The sequence below is a fragment of the Podarcis erhardii genome (assembly GCF_964252035.2).
Source record: "Podarcis erhardii genome assembly, chromosome: 4".
NCBI classification, from domain to species: Eukaryota; Metazoa; Chordata; class Lepidosauria; order Squamata; family Lacertidae; genus Podarcis; species Podarcis erhardii.
The window spans coordinates 40,163,666-40,173,668 of NC_138508.1; positions in this window are offsets into that span (position 1 = coordinate 40,163,666).

Genomic DNA, 10,003 nt, shown 5'->3' on the forward strand with positions numbered 1-10,003 from the left:
AGGTATGTGACAAATCACACTTGTGCCAAACATTTTCACGGAATGCAATGTGTTAGATTATTTTATGACAAGTAATGCAAAGCAATGTAGTTGGGCACACAGAGAATAGCTTGATCAGTATTCAGCACTAGGAAACCAAAATAGATGGTGTTCTATGAAGCTAGCAGTGCTATGAAGAAGAAGAAAACGAGGAGAATGGCACGAAATGCTTTGCTTTTCACAGAGGAATGATTCCTGCTTGCTGTGAATAAAAATAGCCATCACAAATAGCACAATTCAGCGGTGCTAATTTGATAGTTGAGTGTGCTTATGGGTGTTTAATGGAGTGGAGTGAATAATCCGTAGGGAACAATTTACTGAAATGTTTTAGGACCCCACCCCCACCCCCCACACTTTGCCCCTACACATGAAATAACACCACTATGATTACTTGAATTTATTTGCTTTTAGAATATTTGTTTTAATCTGGTCTCAGATGATCAACCGAGTCAGCTGCAAGCCCAACTGAACCAGAAAATGTGGCTTTAAGCTGATTTAGCCCAAAGGTGAGTGGGGGGAAAGAGAGGAGCATATTGTACAGAATCCTGAGCAAAGGCACATGCTGGGGAAGCAAAGAAAGAAAAAGATTTTTCTCACAATACATGCATACTTCTTGTAACCTAGAATTGGATGTAACCCAGCTGGCATCCTTGTGTTTAGAGAAAGGCTTTTGATCCAGTAGAGGCATCTGCTAATGCAAGATGGGAGGAGCCCATCCCTGGGTACCAAATCTAGGGTTGGGTAACCCTAGGAACACTCCCCAGACTTCACCTCTCCACAGCCACACCTCTTGCCAACCATGTTGTCCTTCCATGCTTCTTGACTGTCTTGAACTCTAATGCAGTGGTATCTTGGGTTACATACGCTTCAGGTTACATACGCTTCAGCTTACAGACTCCACTAACCCAGAAATAGTGCTTCAGGTTAAGAACTTTGCTTCAGGATGAGAACAGAAATCGTGCTCCGGTGGTGCAGCAGCAGCGGGAGGCCCCATTAGCTAAAGTGGTCTTCATGTTAAGAATAGTTTCAGGTTAAGTACGGACCTCTGGAACGAATTAAGTACTTAACCTGAGGTACCACTATAATGACTTTTGCTTGGCTGGATGGAGGTGAACTAGAGAGAGACATGTCAAGAGAGTAAAAACGACCCTAGTTTCTAATTGCTGCTCACACTTTGGCCTCTGGCCCTGCCCACTGCTGACATGTGGGCCCTGGAAGGTTTTCCAGAAGAGGTTGTAGCCCGGCAGCTGAAAAAAGTTGCCTATCCCTCTGCTCATCAAAGGGGAGGGAAGGTGTTTTTTGCCAGTTCAGATTTCCCTCTGCAGCCCCCCAGCACCAGCTCACCTCTGAAAATCAGCTCCAGAAAACCTCCCTCAAATATAGGGTTGAAGGTGACTTGCGGAGCTGCAGGGGATTCCACCCAGTTTCCATATAGATTAATTTTGTTCAGTTTTGGCATCATTCACAAGGAGGTTCTCCCATGCACCACTTATTCATCTCAATGAGGTATGTGTGGGAGGCCCACCTAGTGATTTGTGCTCTTGGCCACCACTTACAATCCTTTACCAAAATGCTGTTGCTGTCCTCTTTTTCCTTTACCTTATTCATGACCACAGCTCTCCTCCTCCTCCTCCTATGCTCTTTGTGTGTAGATCACACCAGTCCTTACTGAATTTCATTTCACTATTCAGCAATGCAGCTGGTGGAGTTCTTGCTGATTTGTAGCCACCATGTAGTGGAAGCGTCTAAGTCGGCAGCCTGGAGGGGCTTAGTGGGGACAAACATGGTTCATTTGTTCACTGAATACCTTAAATGAAAGTGATCCTGGACAGTGTGACTGGATGGTGCTTTAGATACCACCACCTGACTTGCACTAAGCATGGCTTAAAGTTTGGTCCAGATGCAAATGACCTTGCCCCCAGTGTCTTGCAGGTTTGTCACAGAAGGTTCCCCAAGGCTCTGTGCTATGTCCTTCCACATGCTACTTCACTACCAAGAAAAGCTCTGCTGGGTCTTGAGGATCCAATGGCGGCAGAGATATAAACTTCCATCACCACCACACGAAAGACTTATGCACCTATTCTCTGCATTCAGCTGTATTCAGTGCCCCCCGCCCCCAGCTGAAATGTGTAATAATGACTCTTGCTTTCCTGGATCTAGGTTAGAGATGGAGACCTGCTATCCACAGCCTAGCCCTTACATGGCCTCCTTTACCCTCTGACATTATAACTGCCCTATGTGACCAAGTGCATGGAAACATGGCCCCATGTGAAAGCTCTCCAAACTGTGGGATTGCCTCTATGCTTGCTTTCAAGACACTTCCAATCCCTTTAAATGACGTCTGTTGGACCAGATGTCTTGATCTAGTAGCAGTCATTTCCAAATAGCCCATTAGTGTAGTTTATACAGCACCATTCAAACTACTAGACATTCCTGTTCAGTTTTCCTGAACTAATTGAGAGAGCTCCAAGGTGAAATTCTAAAACTGCACTTCATTATATTTTCTAATTACCTCGGCAGATGCTATTAACTTGAGCAAAAGTGAATTACAGGATGCGTGTGCAAACAGCTCTGAAGGCAGGAAAATGAGCTGTCCTTTGTTTCAGAGAGTCAAACCTATTAGTTTGCTGTTTTTAGAACTTTTGAGCTAAAATTAAAAAAAAAATAGAGAACGAGGAAAATAGTTATAGAGTCTAAAGGTTTAACTAGTCTTTGTTGAATTGTAACTGTCTCTTCATCATGCTTCATAAAGCTTATGTAATTTGACCTTGAATTAAAGGGCTTCCACTCCAAAACAGAAAGTAATTGTATGTCTGGTGTTCGAATCATAGTGTTAAAATGAAATTAGCCGCGCACAAGAGGAGATATTACAAGGGAAAACATCCCATTAATGGTTTGTAAACCTTTGTAGTACACCATTATTTCTCAAACTGGTGAGATGATTTCAATGTTATCTTAACTGTCTATGACAGAAATACGTTCTCTGCATGTTCAATAACATTTTATGTACAAAAGGCAGAAGAGATTCGAACAGTGGATTCTTAACATCCTTTGATAGTATGTGTGGGAGGGAGATGGAATTATAATCTTTTCAAAAACTTTGGAAAATATCGCATTGCTGTGAGGATTGCAGTATTTATGACACAATGCTTTTGGTATACAACTTGCTGACGCTCACTTACTCGTAGTAGATTGATGCTCTGAAGAACTGGGCAATTTGCATCTTTCAATAACATTACAATAAAGCCTTTGAGAGTCCATGACAGTTAGGATTACAGCCAAGACAAATTAAGTGTCTGAGAGATTTTTAGAAACGAGGGATTGATGTGTGTGTGGGGGGGGGACTTTTTTAATATGCACTTTGAAAGATTATCAGATGTTAGTATATTCAATACCAAAGTTTTTAGAGAATATGTTTTAGGAGTTCATGTGTAAAATGTAATTGATGTGCTTTTCATCCTTGAACAGTAAATAGTTTCTGCTTCTAATTCAAGTGGCCCAGATCCCATTAAATTGTGCACAACTCAAAATTGGGATCTACACACCATTGCTGAGCAATTTGGGGGATTTCTAAACAAGATCACTTTGATGTTGAATGATTTGGATGCATCAACTACATGTGTGGAAACTTATTTGCATATGTCTGGTGGATCAGAAAGAGTGCAAATTTTACAAGTGAGGGTTTGAACACCCAGCCTGATTATGTCTATGATGGCTTCCTGGGTTTCTAGAGACACTTCTCACAAAAATTAAAGTCATTGTGAAACAAATTATTTTCTTTTGATTCTTGCAGTGCAGAGGTGAGGAATGTTTCAGCTCATCTATGTCTTTTCTAGCCAAAACCGTGCCAAATCTAGTATTTTCTAGTTAACAAGCCCTGGCTATCCACTGGTGCACACAATACAGCCATCATAGATGAGTTCTGAGAATATCTGTCTTTCCTCAGAACATGCTACCCATGGTCATTCCCTATAGGGGTGGTGGAAAAATGCATTTGGTTGTCATTTTCTGAGCAGAATGACCCAGTTCAGTAATCTTGAACATGCTTGCGCACAACAACACAACTGCTGATTGGATTATGTGCCTACCTGGATTTTGCAATGCAGTTTTGGTGCAAAAAAAAAGTTAGGAAAACAAACTGAAAAGAATGGAAAAATGCATATTTTGGGGAAATGCAAACAACGTGTGCAAGAATGCATACCATTTCGATGTGAACTTCTCATGCATTCTTTCAGTAATAAAGAAATCTGCACAAAACAGGAAGGGAATGGACTTGTGCTTGAGTACCAGAAAAAAGTGAAAAGAGATTAACTTGGGCTGCTCTGTCCACCCCAAGCCCGTGAAAGTTTTCAATATCCAACCTGGAACATAAGAATCTGGCCTCTATTAGGTCATACAAATCAGTGACTCAGCTGGCCTCTTACTTTGAATACACCAATGGAAAAGTGTTGTGTTGTATTTTTTAAAAAAATCTTTAGTCAAGAAAATTTGAAACAACCAGATGAATCCCAAAGAAAGACAAAAGCACCATATTTTCTGGATGTCCTTATTCAAATGTTTTGGAATAACTGTCACAGATCATAATCAACAGCCAACCAGATGTGGGACATATTTACTCTCATTCTTGAGTATGGGATCAACCTATTTAAAAGTAATGTACTATACTACACCAGAACCAGTATAGGCTTGTGGGGCTGTGATGTGAAAGTAAAGTAATTATTTACATCCATTATAAACATTTTCCCAGTTGGTAATGGTTGTGGTGATAATGAACTGGGTTCAGTGGCTCTTGGCACCAAATTCTGCAATATATCCAACCATTGAAATACCAAAGGGTTTATTGTGTTCATCTGTAACAAATGCATGCTGAAGACTGACTGATGCTTCACACAGACACACATGCCTCCTTAATCCTATGCCTGTAATTCTTTTTCTTACAGACATGGACCTCAAAATATAAATGAGTTGCTAAGGAGGCTTGTCAATGAAGAGATAATTTTGTCACTAACAGTGAATTTAATTAGACAAGCTCTTTTAAATTAAAACACACTTTCAAAGGAAGGCGGAAAGAGCAGGTGGCAGTCCCACTTTCCTGAGCAAACAGAGTTTTATGCTCCATCAATCAATTGTTTAAGAATATGTCACTGGAGACAATAATGGCTTGAAACAAATTCATCAATGTTAGATTTCCAAAGTTGTCTAGGATAGTTTGGTCTGCGACTCTCATTGGCATGTGAGAAACATAGAGCACCTAGTCTCTTTGGATGTCTGTTTAAACAAACAAACAAACTTGAGCTGCAGTTCATAAATTTGGCCTATTTACAAATAGCCCTATCAACTTAGCAGAGCAGCTGTACTTAGAGAACCAGCAAATGTACAAGACTATAAATCATTGCCAGCATGAAACAAACTGAATTTTAAATCAAGGCAGCAAAACATGAAAGTGCATGCCAGGGTGTAATTGCCTTGGATCAGAAACATTTGCCATCCGCACCAAAATAAACATGCTGCGTAGCAGCAGCACCTACACTGAAAATAGAATCAGTGTCACATTGCATGGAGAAGATGTTGTTGAGCTGCTAATGTCCCCAAACTAAATTACTCGGTGTCAAAAACATATAAAACTATTGTTCCTAGTTTACAGTTGGTGCTAAATAAATGTTCAACACACACACTACGGGTGCCTGCTCCTGATAAATCGCCATCCCAGTTTTTGCCTCTTTCTCTCCAAATGTTGTTAGCAGGTTACTAGAGCTATCATTCTTTGTGGTTCAGTTTCCAAAATTTAGATTTGTGCTGCTTCTGTTGACCAGGGTGGAAGGTGGTGGCCTTTAGCATGCCACTCCCACCCAAACGACCCATTTCAGGGTTTTCTGCTCCCTGCCACTTGTGGTAGTTTCCTCCAACCAACCAAGGTGAAGTTCAAGGTTCCCACCACAGCAGAGCCCTAACCATCAGCAGCAGCTCTCTTCTTCACCTGCAGAGGTCAACAGAGAGGCAACTATATGCCATCCTTGCCTCTAGCTGCAACATTGGGAAATAACTGGCTCTGAGATCCTATATCTCCCTTCTGGAAGTGAACTCCATTGAACTTGGCTGAGTAAACGTGTATAATAATGTCAAAATAAAAAATGTGGACTTGTACTACATGGTGTCTTTCCACAATCTAACTGAATTCTAAAACTAAACTTGCAGTTGTGTTGTTGTTGGTATCTGTCCATTTCGAGAATTAAGACGTTAACAGGGTTCATGTAAACCCTCTCAGCCCTCCAATGAAAGAGATCAGCTAGAGGCTGAGGAAGAACAGCTGAAGGCCTTCAGAGCTTTTAGAAGAACAGCATCTGCTGCCTGAGGCAACTGCCTCATTGTGCCTTGTGGTAGGGCTACTCATATAGCCAAGCACTATTGCTTCTATTTCTCATTCATTTCATAGACTCATTGAATTGGAAGAGACCTTCAGGATCATCTAGTCGACCCCCCCTGCAATGCTGGAATATGCAGATACACTTTGTGGGGATCGAACTTGCAACCTTGGCTTTATCAGCACCACACACAAACCAGTTGAGTTATCCTGTCATGGCAATAAGTTGAAGAACAACCCCAGGAAAAATGACACACCGATTAGAGGTGCAGCTACTCCTTGAGCTTCAGTTATTCATGAGTGCATCCTCAATTTTTCTTCCCAGCAGCAAATATATATATATATAGTTATCTATTGGGGAATCTTTCAGACACTTATCTCAAGCTCCTGAGACACGTTCCACTAGTCTACACAAGGTTTGCGCTTGTGTTTCACAAACCACTGTCTTCTCTGCCACATTAATTCAGGAGTGTTTTCTTCAAGCATGTGTAGCAAAGAGCTCTCTTGATCAAAAGCGGCTGGGTGGTGGGTGGGAGGCAAAAATCCCAATAGGGATGTTGTGCAACTTCTTGAGCGCACAGCGAGATAATTAGCTGCATTACAGCCCACATGCCCCATCTGAACAGGAGATTCCACAACATGACCCTTTGGATTCCTTCCCACACTTAATGATTTCATCTAAAATTTGAGAGAAGTGGCCCATAATGTGCTCCATCTCACGAGTGCATTCAATCAGCGTAGGTATGCTGTGCTCACATAAGCTGCCTGCTGAGCTAATGGATTCTCCCTTCCTTCCTTTATCCATTCCAAACTATGGGAAATATGTCCAAACAACATTTTCAGCTCCCACAGTTGTGCTGCAGGGCAGGCAAGATGAAATGCTGCTGTTGCTAAACAACAAGCGGCTGAAACTGATACGGACCTGTTTGTCTTCTAGGACTCTGTATGCAAACAGGAAGCTGCTTTATGCCAGGTGGAGATGCTTGATTTGGCTTCTCCTGTAGTGGCAACTGAGTGGCATAAGGGTTTCTTTCCCATCAGCTACCACCACTTCCTTTCAGTTGGAGATGTCGGGTGCTGAGCATTTTGCCTGCAAAGCATGTGTTCTACCCTTCTGGTTTTCTAAAAGTGCCGAAAAATGGAGAAGAGTACAATATGATCCAATCAGCTTCCTAGCAATAGCTGTTCTTTCCTTTTAGAATGAATAAAGTTTTCAGGCCACCTGGCAAGATAGCATGTGAGCAAACCTCATTTTTCCATAGAAGAGGTGAGATCCTGCTGCTCAGGAGCTGAGACCAGAGCCCCGCACTGTTTAGTTTCATTGGATTGTATCCATGAAATCTTGCACAAGGACTTCTGCTGGAGCAACAGAACTTCCCCTTCATCTGCTCACTGCACCCTCCAATCTGTTCCAGAGGGATTATTTTTTTTTGGGGGGGGGAATCCAAAACAGATTTGGGTGATGCACAGGGGAGAAGAGGGAGGACAAGTTCCACTGTGGAAGTGGAAGTCCTTGAACTAGCAGGATGACCTTGTTGGAAAACACCATTTATTTAGAAAACGTATAAACTGCTTACTGAAAAGAATTCTCTAAGCGATGTACAAGTCCAATTTTATATAAAACATTATTAAAGCACACAAAGTGATAACAAGCATGCATAAAACCAGTGGTATTCTTCTAGAAAAAGAAGTGCCAGAACTCCCCACGAATGCCTCCCTTGATCTCTTAGAATGGCAATGGCACCCGAGTTCCAGTGAATTTCAGGTAAAGAAGAGGAGGAGTTTGGATTTGATATCCCGCTTTATCACTACCCGAAGGAGTCTCAAAGCGGCTAACATTCTCCTTTCCCTTCCTTCCCCACAACAAACACTCTGTGAAGTGAGTGAGGCTGAGAGACTTCAGAGAAGTGTGACTGCATGTGGAGGAGCGGGGAAGTGAACCCGGTTCACCAGGTTACGAGTCCACCACTCTTAACCACTACACCACACTGGCTCTCAAAAAAAGCAGCAAATGTAAAACCAAGAAGACATTTTAAACAAATGTAATTTAACTAGACTGGTTGAAATGTACAAGTTTTCTGGAGGTTTCTAAGGCAGTGTAGTGACTAATGTCGATCGGCAGAGAGTTCCACAGCTCGGGTACTAAAGGAATGACTCCTGGCACTTTCGAAAGTGGAAGTTCCACAGATTGAAGTGATCAGAATAATTTCTTGCCCTTCTTCATCACTAACAGAACTAGAATTCATTATGCCAAGGGATGAAAAATGTTATTGTCTTTGCTTCTACAGCTTGAAAAGTACTGTGTCAGATATGAAAATTTTCTCTTAGATCTAACACTATTCACCCAGGCCCTTCATCTCTGGATGTTGCAATCAACAAGTAATGTCTATGCACTTCAGAATGCCTTAGAAATCACGGTGGGGCATTGCTAGCTACTTGAGCCATTGACTTCTGTGTAATTCAGCATTTCCTTCACTTTACAGGTACTTCTGGTGTGCCTTGATTTTTCTGCTTTCTCCAAGTAGTTAGGGATATGGGAGAAATTCAGTTCCATTTCTGTCTGAATGTGTATCTAGCTAATTTGCATGTCTTGAAACTCTAAGTAAAGTGAAACACAGCTATCCTTCAAGATTCACACATCTCTGAATCTTGTGATGTAGTGAACACTGAAAAATATGTCCCTGGGGAGAATGTGTATGCATTTGCATGCATCAGGGACAAAGACATACATTGTTATTAGGGAAATGGCTTGCAAAAAAATGTGTATATTAGGCAAAATTGTGTACAAAAGTGTGTGCACTGGAGAAATGCACACTAACATGCTGATAGGTTTTCATGAGGACTTGAACAAAAGAAAATCACAAGCTGATATGGAAATGTGGAGAAGTGAAAGTAAGATTAAAAAGTGAGAAACTGAAAGAAACTGAAATTGACAGATTTCTATCATTATCTAGTATACAGACTACTGACGTTCTGAATGGAAGGGATCTGAAGGACAGCTAATATCTCTACACTGACGCATAAGGCATAAGCCATCAATGTAAGCGGTTAATCATTCCCACCTATAACCCTGTGATTATTTTAGAGACGAAACTATTGTGGTTAACAAACAAACAAAAAAATCAGCAACACCAAACTCTTTTATTTTGTTTATCAATGGAAGGGTGTTACAGATGTCAGTTTTATTTATTTTGTTATTTTAAAAAAATGCCTGCAGTTAGGTCATCTGTTCAGTCAAGGTGAGAAAACAGATAATGACTTGACAAGCATTGCAACTGAAAATGCAAACAATGCCAATAATTACCCAAATTAACAGTACAGTTTTGATGCTTTGTCACAGGAAGACCTTCTAGCTGTGGAAATGCATTTTTCAGAATTAATTTCTTCCCAAATAATGACTCTGAGCAAAGAAAGCAATGCCTGTCCTCTCTCTCTCTCTCTCCTCTCCTTCCCCCCACCGTTTTAATAATGCAAGTCTGACATGTTAACAATCGGGCACATGCTCATTCATTGTAGCCTGATCTCAGCTGTCTGATAATGGCTTAAGAAGGATGATGAGTGGAATCACACATCAAGGGACTCCTTTGTTGATGGAGGGGACCA